At 41.3% G+C, this 14471-nt stretch overlaps 1 protein-coding gene and 1 long non-coding RNA gene across 2 annotated transcripts in view; both read right to left on the bottom strand.

Moving 5' to 3' along the window:
• LOC308477634 (uncharacterized protein) overlaps positions 1-14471 on the bottom strand; it is a gene marked incomplete at both ends in the record, with an annotated part of 172044 nt that overhangs the window by 91509 nt on the left and 66064 nt on the right. The window lies entirely within an intron of this gene.
• LOC308477328 lies at positions 149-3574 on the bottom strand. Its single transcript, XR_013986492.1, has 4 exons — positions 3447-3574; positions 3236-3364; positions 1894-1945; positions 149-457 (listed from the first exon to the last, which is right to left on the bottom strand). It is a non-coding gene; the product is annotated as an uncharacterized lncRNA (long non-coding RNA).

The raw sequence follows: 14471 nt of genomic DNA, 5'->3' as shown, positions 1-14471 counted from the left end.
CCCCCCCCCTTAGAAAAACTAAGTTATAAGCTATGTGGTTTAAAAGGAATGGGAAAGAAATTCCTTTGGGAACCTCGTCTATATTATCCTAGTGAAGATAAGTTTCTTAAAAGCAAGGAGAAAAAGACAGGAAATGAGATTAGTGAAAGCAACATTATTCTGGGCCAGCTCACTGACAGAGACTGATTACAGTTTATAGTGATCCTTTTCTCCATTCATCTAGCTGTGCTCGGTCCATGAACCAATTTGTGTAAAATTCTTTCCGTTGAATTTAATTTGCTTGTTGTTGTCACAGAATTTGGGGGCCATAAAGGGTCTGAATATCACGTAGACCTGTCCACTTCTGAGGAAATCGAATGAATATCCATCAGAACTGGTACATACAAGGTGAAAGGCAGATATCAAAGTCTGTTCAAATATCTTCCGTGTACATGACTGTATGGGCGGTTTGATGTCTCTAATGGGAACAGAAATTTTCATATTAGCTAGTGCACATGCAACATGGTGTCTTTTTGGGACTAATCCACACACAATCCAGGTTCCACCTTTTGAAAGATGTTCTCTCCTGTAAAAAAAAAGAAAAAGCAAACATATCAGCTGCCTTTACAAATAAAATCTAGCATGTTCAGGATCTGCTCCATGCAATGCTAGTTTCTCCTTCCCCCTAAACAGGGGGTTGCTAGCACACCCTTAAAGAAGACTCAAGAAACCATAACTGTGGTGAAACCAAATAAGTATGATTAGCCAAATCAAAATAAAATCTGGGCAAGGAAGTTCCCTAAGGCAGGAGGGATTGCGGGCCTTCCCAGCAAAAAACGCTTTATGTCAGGGGCCTGGTGGATGAGGTGACGTCTTAGGTCTTTGTCTCCTCCATTTCATAGGTTCTGTGCATGTGTCTATAGCCATAGACTTCAACTTAAAAAGTGGCAATTGTAGAGAACATTTAAAATGTCAGAGGTACGTTAACCCTCTACATCTCATGCTTTGCCAGTTATGCGTTGAGTACACATTTGAAGGAATGGTGCTTTTTATATATATTTTTTAAAAACCCTAAAAACAACAACAAAAACACAAACATGATAAGTGGTTGAAGTGAACATTTGGGAGGATATCTAAGACTATCTAAACAAAGGTTTGTTGCAGTAAGTTCCTGGCCCAACTAGTAGAATTTGTCTCTGCTCAGGGCAAAGTCAGTCAGATAAAGGCAGATGTCATTTCTGAAAAGCAATCCCAACTTCAAATCATACTGCCTGAGAACATCCTGACTTGTTCTCAGACTGTTGCAGGTTTTTGTGTTAATCAGGATTCTGCAGGATTGGTGCAAGGTGGGTAGTGGGCACAAAATTCACTTTCCTGAACATCCCTGCTTCTGCTTAATAATAATAATAATAATAATAATGATAAGTTTCTAGACTTAATGGATGTGATAATTCCTGTTGCAATTTCACATTCCATAAATGACAGATGAATGGGATTTCAATGTCATTGCCATCCCATGACTAGCAAAAAAACCCCAACGTTAAAGAACAAACTATGCAAAATTAGATAAATAATTCAAATTAGCACAATTTGCACAGCATATACATGCCACAGCATGCAGCTGCCCTTGGTAGAGGATTTGGATCAACTTTGTTTAGATTTATATATTTACTTAGTGTGGATTACACACAGGTCTGGCCTAATGCATGACAGATTAGCCTTTGCCATGCAGATGATGAAAAACATGGTGAATTATATTATTACATTCATAACAAAATAAACGGTTTTAGCTCCATCTGCAGAAGAAAAACTCGCTCAGCAATTAGCCAGTAGTTGTTTGAGCTTGGAAACTGATTGTCAGCTTTTGCCCCTCAGTCCTGTGGGACGTTTTGATCATCAAATTCAAAAGCTGACCTTGGATTCTGGTTGTAGAAGGAAATCCTGCATTCAGTTTGACCTTCACAACCTAGAGTGAGAAAAGATGAAAAGATGAGTTGAAATTGAACACTGTATCTAGAGCACAATATGGAGGGAGGGAAGGAGGGGGAGTTTAAATGACAGCTGCTATAAATTATACATGGGGTGACTTATATGCTAATATTGTAATTTTGCATCGCCCGTCTTCTTGTATCAGCTGTAACATTGTAGATGTTTGCCTAGGTGAATGGTAACAATGACTTTTGAATGGCATACAAAGAGATAGCCGCAGGTAGGGGAGGAAAAGGACTGTCTTTTCATTATTTTATGAAAATCAAAACCTATCTATGTATAAAAACCAATTTCCAGCTTTTCATCAGATGCCAGACTCCAGTAGGATCAAGAAACAGAACTCTAGGAAGGAACTGTGGAGATTAGAGAATGCATAGGGTCAGAAGGGGCTGGGATGAGCTTTAACCCTGACCAAATGGTACCTACAAGTGTCGCCCTCCAGATACAACAACAGGAGAAGTGGGGATGAGCCTCATCTATATGAACCAGCAACACTTACATTGGACCACTGAAGATACTGAGAGCAGCTCTGATTCCTAATAGCCCAGAATTCATCTTTCTCTCATTTAATGCTTGGGCGAGGGGAAGCAGAACTCTATACTTTGTGACACTGTGATGGTAAGGGCAAGAAAGGAAAACCAACTTCCAGATGCTGAAGAAAGGGTAGTGCATTAAAAAAATTAAAATCTTCTTCCTTCTGCTTCTTGAGATTGGTTCTCCTTTCCAATGGATGCTTCCCATTTGTGTGTGTGTGTGTGTGTGTGTGTGTGTGTGTGTGTGATGGTGATGATGGTGAAGGCAAAATCCTTGTTAGCACTGGTTGGCCTCTCACTAGAGGTGATTGAATTCAGTCTTTGCGTATGGTGAAAGGAGCTTATTGTTCCACACCTCCCAGACTAACATGCAGGTCAAAACTTTGGTATCCACCGACTGTGACACTTCCCAATGTTCCAATGTGGGTATCAAAAGTAATTTTAAATGCTTCTTTTGAGAAATGAATATTTAGAGGGGGAAAATATGCTTCAAAGTACACGGAAAACAACAACGCATATTTAAAAACACTTGTTAAACACACACACATGCAGAATCAGGACAAAACAAATTTATGGGTGAACACGTGTGGAAGGGGATCATGGACTGAAAATAGACTGATTCACCTATCCTTCATCCTCACTGACAGACATCCCTCCAACAGAGAAGAAAACCTAGAGAAGCATAGCATCCACTCGAGATCCTTGCATTCCACAAGCCCTCGCACAATACTTGCCTTCGTCATAATGGCATCCATTTGCTAATATAATTTTTGTGTGCAAATTATTACAGTTTTCCTCATAAAATGCCTCTGAAGTCACAGCGCACAGTCACCGTAGTTTTCCCACTTCTTTTCTCTTGACAGCTGTGAAAATGCAATGGTCTCAATTAAGAAATAGGGGTTTTAGTATGCCCTCTGGTTAATGCCCATGAAGTTCATTACCAACCTCTTTTGCTTCTGTGCTCATTTAGGCTTGGAAACGCAGCTGGGTCAGCCTGAGTGGTGATTCTGTTCTGCCTTACACAGAGACCGGTGCCCTTGCTAATCTGCAAGCTGGAACATCCAGGGGAAACACAGCATGTTCAATTTGCTCATATAAATAGTCATAGGGAAGCTAAATTGGGCTACTCATGTGAAGAAAGACAAGTACATTTTGACCCCGAAAAACTTAAAACCCTTCATGCGCAAACCAGCGACAGCTCTGCTGCATTCACAAATGGCACTGAAGAAATCTGTGGTTATCTGTGTTTAAAAATAAACCCCAGAGCCACAGATCTAGCCAAGGCAAAAGCTGAGAGAGAAAGAGAGAGGGGGAGAGGGAGAGCTGTTGCAGAGTCCATAGAGATGCTTGAGGAATTCGTTCTTTGCAGACTCTAATATGTACTGACCTCATTGGCAGCTCCCAGACTAACACGCGGATCAGACTGCAGTTATTGCCTGGGTTTCACACTTCTCCAAATTCTGCAATGAAATTGTCTGCTCAAAATATTTATTTGTTGAAAAGCCTTGATATACCTCTTAACACTCCAAAATATCTCTAAGCAAAAACAAACAGAAGTGATATCATTAAACTGTTTAAACAAAAACACAACATAAAATCAGGAAAACAGCAATAGAAAAACACAGAAAAGCATGGGGGGGGGACCCACTGTGCTATGGTAAGAGGGGGGAAGGCATGTCTTCCTGCTGTCAACCTCCTTCAAATGACCTCATCCTGGTTTAGAACCTTGCTTTCAACTCTAAAACAGATCCTTGCTTTTCATTGTCATTCCTTTGCTCCCTTCCCCATATGTGTTAAGCAAACTTTTCTGTTGTTGTTGTTGTGTTGTTGTTGTTGTTGTTGTTGTTGTTGTTGTTGTTATTATTATTATTATTATTATTATTATTATTATTATTATTATTACTGGCCTAGCACAGACCCCCCAATGCTCATTTTTCTCTCTGCTTCATTAATTCATTCTTCAAAAAAGAGAAAGCTTTATGCAGTCAAAAGGCAAACTTCTACCTTTCCCCGTTAAACTCCAGCCCTTGATCTTTGCGTGGCAAGTCCCCTCCCCCATGAGAATGAAGACACAGGACACATTGTTTTAGGTTAATGGGCATAAAAAGGCCACAACTTTATTGATTACAGAGTTGAAAGGTATTGGCCTTAGGCATTGGCTCCTATCGACTACCCGGCAAGCTGACCGGGAAGGGTTAACCACGAACCGTGGGAGTCCTGTTGAAGTACGCCAACTAGGATCCCACGGGGATCTGCTCCAAAATCCGATCGAAACTGCACAAAAACCCGCTGCTCAGCTGATCTGAAAAAACCCGCTGCTCAGCTGAGCTGGAGAAGGGAAAGAGGGCGGTCCCTGGGCGTGCCTGGCCTAAATAGGCTAGGCCACACCTCCCCAACCAGCCGATTGGCTGATCGGGTCGCAGGCACGCCCGGGGATTCCCTGAATCTCGCGGGGGCAGGCCCTCCCCCGCGTGTGTGGGAGGGGCCGCCCGCAACCCCCTCTCCTCCGAAGTTGGAAAGGGCTTTGGCAACAGTTTGTTCAAAGCTGTGTGTATGTATATTGTTTGCTTGAACAAAATCAGTCAAGGAGGATTTTGGGGGGATGAGGGTGGCAATTACAGCTGGTCCAGGAACAGTTGGATAATTGGCTTCTGTGCATTCCACACCCACCCACCCACCCACCCACCCACACCCATTTAATTAAACCAATGCTGGCCAAACAGAGCTATGTCACAAACAAAATAACCATTCTCTCTTATTCTAAACTTTATCAGGAGAGTAAACATTGTTGGTACTTAAGGATAATTCTCCCTCACTCACATTTTTTCTGGAAGTATTTTATAGCCTTGTTTAGCATAGGCTTATTTTTTTTAAAAAAAATCAATGACACCCACACAGTCAAAATATTTCCTTGGTATATTCTCTAGACTCAACAATGTAACAAGATCAGCATATAGTAATAGGATTTTCTTGGAATGGCACAGAAGGTGGAATGAAGTTGGTTCTTGTTTTTTCTTCAGGAGGGAGGAGAGATTGCAGAATTTTCTGACTTCCACTTTTCACTAGCAATATTGATTGAGATACATACATGCAAATGAGGCAACTGATGTCGCATTGATGCCATGCTGTAAATGATTAGATGTCTTTCAAAATTCTACACCCACACATTTTGTGAATAATGAAAACAAATTCAGATCTATTAAAATATATGTGTTTGATAGATTTCCATAAATCTGTTCTTATAGAACCATGTGCTTTTTAATAGAATGTTGGAGAAAGAGAATTGGGAGAGGGAGTACAGCAGAGAGAGAAAGGACTTTGCTTTTCTGCACAGTCAGGGTAAAGTGAATTATAAGGCAACAGGGAGTGATTGATGGATGGCTGTTGGGAACAACAGGAGGCAGAGTGCTTCTAACTCTCAAAATTGTTTATAAGTTTTTTCATGCAATATCTATGAAATGATCTTTGCACACTTGCTCTTTAAACATATTCACTAGATGTCATCTCTGATCCAGTCTAAGCTTTGAGAGAGTGGTTGATTGATTTGACAAGAATATTAATAGAACCATAGAGGTGGAAGTTACCTCAGAGATTACCTAGCCCACCCCTTGCTCCACTGCTACAGAACTGCTTACAGCTAATCATCCAGTCTCTGCTTAAAATCCTGTAACAAAGAGGACCATGATCTCCTTTCTGAACTTTCCAAGAATCTAGAATCATATGTGAGCATTCTCAAGTCATCACTATATTACAATCATGTGAGCTATTCTGACATAAGATTTGGATAATTCAGTCTTGTAAGCAGAATATTTATCTTTCTGACGGTATCTTTTTCAGTGTTCCAAATGCACCTCAATCAGGTTATTAAATGTATCTACCACACAACTGTGCCACCAGAATGATGTCACTGGGGACTAGTAATGAATTTAAATACAAGAGGGTAACGAACACGTATAAATGCTCAGGTGCAGAAACATTCACGTGCCTAAATATGTCCCCAATACTTGATTATTAATTTTTTTTAAAAAGAATGTGCCATGAATACATATAACCCTGGGATTTCAGAAGGAGGAAGAAGATCCCCAAACTTAAGAAATTTTTCATGAGACCTCCATCCTAAGAAACTATTGCTCATACGGCTTTCTAATTCTCTTGTGATCTGTCCATGGTCCTGATGCTTGCCTGCTATTCCCAACTTCTCTATTGAGCTGTCTGCTCAACCCTGCCTGTGCATACCTGAATCTGGCTACTTGGACTGAAAACTCCTCATGGCTCTAGCTGGTAGCAGACCCTTAGTGATTCTCAACCCGGAATTCAGTAACCTTGAATTACTGCCACTATGTGGTCGGAATTGGTCATTGTGGAGAATATGATGTTTTGGTTCTGACGTTTTGGTATTGATATACCAAATTCTTCCTAAAACTAGCAACAACAAATTGTTAGTTTAACAAATTCAGGTTACCAAGTGGCAGCAGGACTGGACCCCAAACAGGGTAACTTAGAAACAAAAAGGAAGTATAAGCATGTATACGCATGTTCACATGAACATTGAGATAGGCAGGAGCACACAATATTTCAAAAACAAAGGCATTAAAAAATCACAAAACATTCCAATCTGAGCAAGGCATGATTAATAGCTTCAAGGAGCCTTGGGTTGTTTAGTGTCAGTTGGGGGGGAAAAACTGGAAAATGAGAGGGGGACTGAATAGTGCATTTGCCTGCTTAAACCTGTAGTATCCTGGAGGAGGGAATGAATGGCCCTGAACATGAGTGATCCTCTTTGTGGTAGGATATACTGCAACATTCTGTTGCAGCTCTCACTTTTTTACTTCCTAACATTAACAAAATGATGATGATGATGATGATAATTTATTTATACCCCACCCATCTGGCTGGGTTTCCCCAGCCACTCTTCCAACAGAATATTAAAATACAGTAGTCCATCAAACATTAAAAGCTTCCCTAAACAGGGCTGCCTTCAGATGTCTTCTGAAAGTCTGGTAGTTGTTGTTCTCTTTGACATCTGGTGGGAGGGCGTTCCACAGGGCGGGTGCCACTACCTAGAAGGCCCTCTGCCTGGTTTCCTGTAACTTGGCTTCTCACAGTGAGGGAACCACCAGAAGGTCCTCGGCTTTGGACCTCAGTGTCCGGGTAGAATGACGGGGGTGGAGATGCTCCTTCAGGTATACTGGACCGAGGCCGTTTAGGGCTTTAAAGGTCAGCACCAACACTTTGAATTGTGCTCAGAAACGTACTGGGAGCCAGTGTAGGTCTTTCAAGACTGGTGTTATATGGTCTCGGTGGCCGTTCCCAGTCACCAGTCTAGCTGCCAGATTCTGGATTAGTTGTAGTTTCTGGGTCACCTTCAAAGGTAGCCCCACATAGAGCACATAGCAGCAGTCCAAGCGAGAGATAACTGAGTTTGTTCATATATTTAATTTCCACACTGTATACATAAATAGTTGTTGTGACATGCACAGATGCATTAATCACAGGATTTGCATACATTTTAGCATGTTCTTAACATTGAAGTTTTCTTAGAAAATTCCCTTAGTAAAATAATGGTGGAAAATGTCTATATGGCTGGCTTTTGGTAGAACTCCCCCTCCCAGAATTAAATCATTCAGTTGGGTCTCTCCTTTTTTTTTTTTAACCAGTAGTTCAGCTCTTTAACCTAATGTTAGCAGCCTCGGATGCCTGCTGATTACAAGGAAAAGAATGAATAGAGGTACAAGACTGACTGACTGACTGACTGATTGATTGATTCAATCAGTTGGTTGGCTGCAGTTTTATTCTACTCTTGCTCAGAGGTGCATAATGTGGCTAATATATTGTTACTAGGCAATTTCACAGCCACAAAGTTTATAGAGTACTCCCCCAGCCTGGTGCTCTTCACATGCTTTGTACTACAACTCCCATCAACCCCAGGCAACATGGCTAATGGGCAGGGATGATGAGACATTTAGCCCAAAACCTGGGGATTTAATTCACAGTTGCAAGAATAGAGATGCACTGTGTATCTTCAAGCTATTATCTGAATATTGTCTGGGAATAATTTACTTCGCTGTCCTATTTTACTGGCTATGAGTGAGGAATAATTGCTCTGTTTTATTTGTGTATTCCCCCCTCCCTCTCATCTCCATTCATTTTATTTTTTATTGCTACAATTTCTGGGTCCCCATAATGTTTTCCCCAATTTTTACTTTATGTTTCACTGGCCAGTACTATAATAATATGCTGAGTGTGACATTTATTTCCAAATGTAATAATTCCACATTTTAAAACAACATAAAAGTGTGCTGATGTTGCTTACTGGAGTCTGTTATTTATCTCAGACTTCAAATAGCCTTGTTAAGTCAGAAAATGGTTTGGGATAAGTAGAAATGCACAGAACTTCACACTGCTAGAAACTTGGGAAACTCACCAGTCCTTCAGCAGTAGCAATTTGCAGCAGAAGAAATTGGTAGACCGGACTGGCACTTGGAGAAATTACAGTTCAGGATTTTCAAGAATGAACAGAGGTTTGAACCCTGCTCTCCCATGTTGTAATCCAGTGCCTTAAAGACTACACTCCACTGGCTATGTTGAAATCATGTGTCGAGGAACATCATATTAGAGAACTGTACACATGCACAGTGAGGGGGTGAGATTGTTCTGTTGGCTCTAGCCCCTTCAATGCACATTCTCCTTCACCTATGAGCACTGACAATGAGCACTCACACTTTACATTGTGGGTGCCGTTTGTGGGATCCCACGCAGTGATACAGTTCCCAGGGAACTTAATGGCAAACAGGGACTGGCTTGCCTCTCAGTGTTATTATTTGGAGATTCACGCCCAGCCTCAGTAGTCAAGTTTCATTGCTGGAAGGTGGGGCCAGTCCCATTTATATATAGGGGGTGGAGCCGAGAGTAGCCAGGCAGTTGGCTCAGGAGATTCTCCCAGCTTACCCTCCCTTAGTTTAATCTTTTATTCTTTGCAGCTTAACTTTTTCTTCCTGTTTAGCAGGCCCTGCTGTGGTCTTTGACTGGTTGCCATTGAAGGACTAGGAAGAAATTTTCCTGCATTGGCAGGTTTTGTCTTCCCCATAGCAATTTGTCACAACTTTGGCGGTTTATGGCCTTGGGTGGAATCCTTTAGTCTTTTCTTCCCTTTAATGGGTGTGTGTGTGTGTGTGTGTGAAGTGGTGACTCAACCCCCTGCAACATCAATTCCAGGGTCCCCTCTTAAAAGAGGTTATATAATGAGTGTCACTGGCCATACACCGAAAGGCTGTCAGTGAACTACCCTGACTGCGGTGATATGGGCTGGGCTGCCTGCTACACATACGTCTCTCAGTGCACCCCCATATCCCATTTACCCTGATGTTCCCCAGTTCCCTTGGCTAGGGAGCTGGGAGGGGTACATGCCCATGGCCTAAGCCAAGCTCTTCCTACATTCAGAAGTTTAATAAAGTTGTGGCCTAATTTTAATTCCATAACATGTCGTCAGAGTCTTTATTTATTCCTTTCTTGTGATCCCTGGGGGCTGGGGCTGTCGCAGTCTGGTCACGCAATAACCTTTGAAGGAATAGGTTTTATAGCTGGAGTCAGTCAGGGCCCCGCACTCCCAGGCCAGGTGGGAAAAGACCTGCAAGGCAGGGAGCAGGTCTTCCAGGTTGCACAGCCAAGATGGCCTCTGGTGTCTACAGCAGCCTCAGCTTTACATAAAAGTAAACATGTTTACAGAAGCCTATCACAGAACACTCCTTGAGCTGCTGTATTGAGGACCTTGGACAGAAGACAATGGCCACAGGGATTCCTCTCCATTCATTGGCCTTGTATTTCTCTGGTAGAGAACAAATCCTGTAGCACATTATAATGTAGGCAAATTTGAGATCACCAGCATTCTACACTATTAGCAAAGCATCTTCCATATTGAATCCTAGCTCAGTCCTGATCAGCTCTCACTGATCAAGCTAAGTGGTGTCCTAACCCAAAGCTATAATATGAAAGTGTGAGGATAGAGGATTTTAGGCATGACTGACTTTCTTTGCCTATAAAGTAATGAGAAACTGCAGAAGGGTCAAGCTCTGTATTTGTTTGGAAACTGCTACTGTGATCCAAACACCAATAAAGCAGAAAAGAAGCACTGGGATCAGACTGCAGAGTTTGGTTTATTAGCACACGATAATAATGTGCATCAGCTTAAAGAATAGATCATTAAGAATAAAAAGACATTTTAAAAACCATTCCAATTTTTAGACAAGTCCTTTCTTTAAAAGATAGAAGTCTTGGTATATGTGTACTTGTTATCAGCTCGTTTTAGCTGCAACTGCTGAGGACCCGTGGGTCCAGTTTCACTACTGGCTTGTGAAATAATTCAAAGTAAAAAATAAATAAATGCCAGGATGCTCTTTGGCTCTGAAAAATGACCCTCTCCCTCTAGGCTTTTGAATAGTGTGACACTTGATCATGGAGAAAGGAATCAACAAGTAGGAGATGCAAGCAGAATCTTGCAGTGCATGAGTCCTCCTAGTAGAAACACTGCTCTACAAGGTTCCAGACAGGGCATTCCAGTCTTACCCAGCTTTCCATTTCCCTTTTCCTTTTTTTAAAAAAATATTTATTTGATTTTTCAAATTACAGTTTTACAGTCACATATCTAACATACAACGTAAAGACAAGATTCCACAGAATCTCCTGGACTTCTCTCCTTCCCTTCATGGGTCCTATTGTTAATCATTTCCTCCTGCATCTTTTATAATAATTCAAACCTTTTACATCTCCACTATATCCAAAACTTTCCATTAAACCACAAGTGTTATTCCGATCCTACTAACAATTTTAACTATTTGCAATGGTTTTTAAGATAAATTATAAAATTTCCCCATTCTTTATTAAAATTTTGGTCTTCCTGATTTCTGATTCTTCCGGTCATTTTTGCCATTTTGGCATAGTCTATCAACTTAATCTGCCATTCTTCTCTGGTCAGGACTTTATCTTCTTTCCATCTCTTCTATTTTCTTTTTCCAATGGGCACTCAGCATTTGACTGGTCCTTAATATTCTCAGTCCTTATAAGTTTGATTCGGGGGAGAGGGAATTTTGCCCTCCTAGGTTTTTAAGATACTTTACATTTGCAATCATTGTCTGAGATTGAGTAATCTTGAAAAGGTTGCTAAGAGGTTCTGCATGACCGAAGCAACTTCTTACGACAAATTATATTTGTTTCTCATCAATTTTATTGTATGTTTCCCATCTGCCCAACCTGTCCATTTCTGGAGAAAACATTTTTTTAAAAAGGCTAGTATGGAACTTGTTACAAGGTGTATGTGTTCAACCCGAACACATGTCCACCGTGTGCATGGACCCAAGGTGCACTACTGAGAGGAATGGAACATGGAGACAGGAGATATGTCAATTAGAAAAGTGTGCATGCTTTTAACCCTTGTACCTAATAAATAACTTGCCACAACAGGAAGTGAAAAAGATTAGTTTATTACATGAAAATGAAAGAAACAGAGCAGTGCTTTAAAAAAAAAATGTTTAGGGGTACTCATATTTTCCCATTCATATTGAAATACTGCCCCTCAATGAGGCCAAACTTAGATTCACAAAGTGTTTAGGGGTATGTGTACCCCTGTGTCCACCCAGAAAAAAAGCACTGAAACAGAATATGTGGGTGCTGCTTTAGGTAGCAAGTTACAAATATGTGGGCAGCAAATAATTATTTGGTGCATCCACATAGTCCTCACCCACACTTGAATTCTGGTCACAGTTTCGGAGACTTCCGGTGCAGCGCGATCTCGCTACAAGCGGGGGTTTTACCGAGAGGGAAACCCCGGGCTATTTTGGAGGGTTAGGGGGTGCTTCAGGGCGCGGAGGCCCCCCGAAAACATCTCTGGAGGATGTCCAGAGAATCTGGTTCCTGCTACGACTGAAGAGACCAACCCAGCCGTCAGGTAACTTCAAATGAAGCGAAGAGTACGGCAGCGTTGTTCAGCGGGTCGAGGGAAGCCACTACCGACCTCCATGTAGCGAAGCCCCGAGCTTGTTGAGAAAGCGCTACGCTCTCATATTAAAGGACTCCGACTTTAAAACATCTTTAACTTTGCGGTAATATCAACAAGGAAGTCTGGAAGCGACATTAAGATGCAAACGGAGTTCAGCTTGAAACCGAAATCTGCTTGACGCAGCGCGACTCCAGTGCTGGGAAAGTGAAAGTGAGTTGCCTTGGCGGATACTTTGTTTTCTCCTCAGCTTTCCTCTCCCTAAAAGTAACTTTCGCGCAGAGACTTATTAACAAGAGGCTTGCGGGAGGAAAGGGGAGACCAGGGTTAAAATTGTTGCATTTGAAACTCCTTGAGGAAACGGAGGGCTGAAATAGACGAAAGGGGCACTTCTCCTTTTTTTGTCTTTAAAACGTAAGGAGAAGGGAAACCGGAAGAGAAGGCTCCGTCGCCATTAAAACTTTTGAGCGTGGTGGACTGTGAGAAAGTTTAAGGAGAAAGAAAGAAAAAAGAACAAGAAAATAACTACAACTATAGCTATCTTTGTTGTGGGAAAACATATATATTTTGGACTTACTGCAAGTACTGTCTCTCCCCCTATTTGCTCTTCGAGATTTCTGATTTATAAGAGTGACGGAACGTTGGCGAAACAGGACATTACCATATCGCTGGAAACAGTGTTATCCTGAAGAGACGTGGGGACCTCTAGTGGCGAGAATAAGACTAACTGATCGACAACTTTTGTTTCCCCCCCTTTTTTTTCTCTGTCTTTCTTCTTCCACCCCACCCCACTCTTTTCCCCACCAATCTTGGCTTGTGTGCCTATCTGACCTGTGGAGTAATTTGAGTGGAGGCGAGAAGGACACACAATAAGAGTTACATATTGAATGAATGGTATATATTTGTGTGGGAAATAATAACTTTGTTTAGTATCAATAGTAAAAAGGAATTTGAGGGGGGAGGTACTAGCGAAGGGTGGCATAGGGGAACCCGGGGAACGGGGAAAGCGTAAGAATACAAAATGTCTCATACGGTGAAGAAAGGTATGAACGGGGGGACTCCTGGTGAAAGGAGGGGGTCTAAACAAGAGATAGATTCGAAGGCGGACATTGTAAAGATGCTAATGGAAATCAAACAGAGTCAAAGCAACTTAGAACATAAGTTAGAACAAGTGGATAACAAAATTGGAAATATGGATAAAAAAATAGATGAAACAGTCAGCAAACTTAAAGGTCAAATAAAAGAAGTATTTAGGAGAACGCAAAATGTAGAGGAAGGAATAAAGAAGACAAGATTAGAACTGAAGGATATTAAGCGGGATAAGGAGAAGATCAAAGTAGAAATATTAGATTTAAACAAAGCACAAGAGGAGATAAAGGACGTTATAGCAATGAATGAACTCCGACAGAGAGAGGCGAATCTCAGGTTGAGAGCCGTCCCTGAGATACAAGGTGAAAATATTAAGGAAAGACTGATAAAAGAATTGGCGGAATGGATGGATGTTCCAGTACAAGAAATGGCTAGAAATGTGCAGAATGCATTTAGAATGCGTGTAAAAACAACAAAAGTGAAAAAACTCACAGGCGACTGTTTGATTACATTCAGAGACAAAGAAATGAGAAATAGGATTTTACAAAAGAATAGGGAAAAGAGGTTGAATATAGAGGGAAATTACATAATCATCTTTAAAGATATCCCAATTAGATTACTTAAACGAAGAGACTCTTATAAACCATTAGTACAGACATTGAAGATGAATAGAATTGAATTTAGATGGGAGTTCCCTGAAGGAATATCATTTGACTATAGAGGTAAAAGACACAGGTTACTAAACCTAGAAGAAACCGGGAAATTCTTGAGGAAATATAAGGAGTTGAGATCAGAGGAAGGTGAAGTAAAAGGAGCAGAGGGAGGTTCACCAAGAGACTTAAGAACAGAGGAAGAAGAGGAAGCGAACGTAAGCAGATCGGACGAAGAGGAAG

This window comes from Podarcis pityusensis, assembly GCF_964106645.2.
Source record: "Podarcis pityusensis genome assembly, chromosome: 5".
NCBI lineage: Eukaryota > Metazoa > Chordata > Lepidosauria > Squamata > Lacertidae > Podarcis > Podarcis pityusensis.
This window is presented reverse-complemented; position numbering and strand designations above follow the sequence as displayed.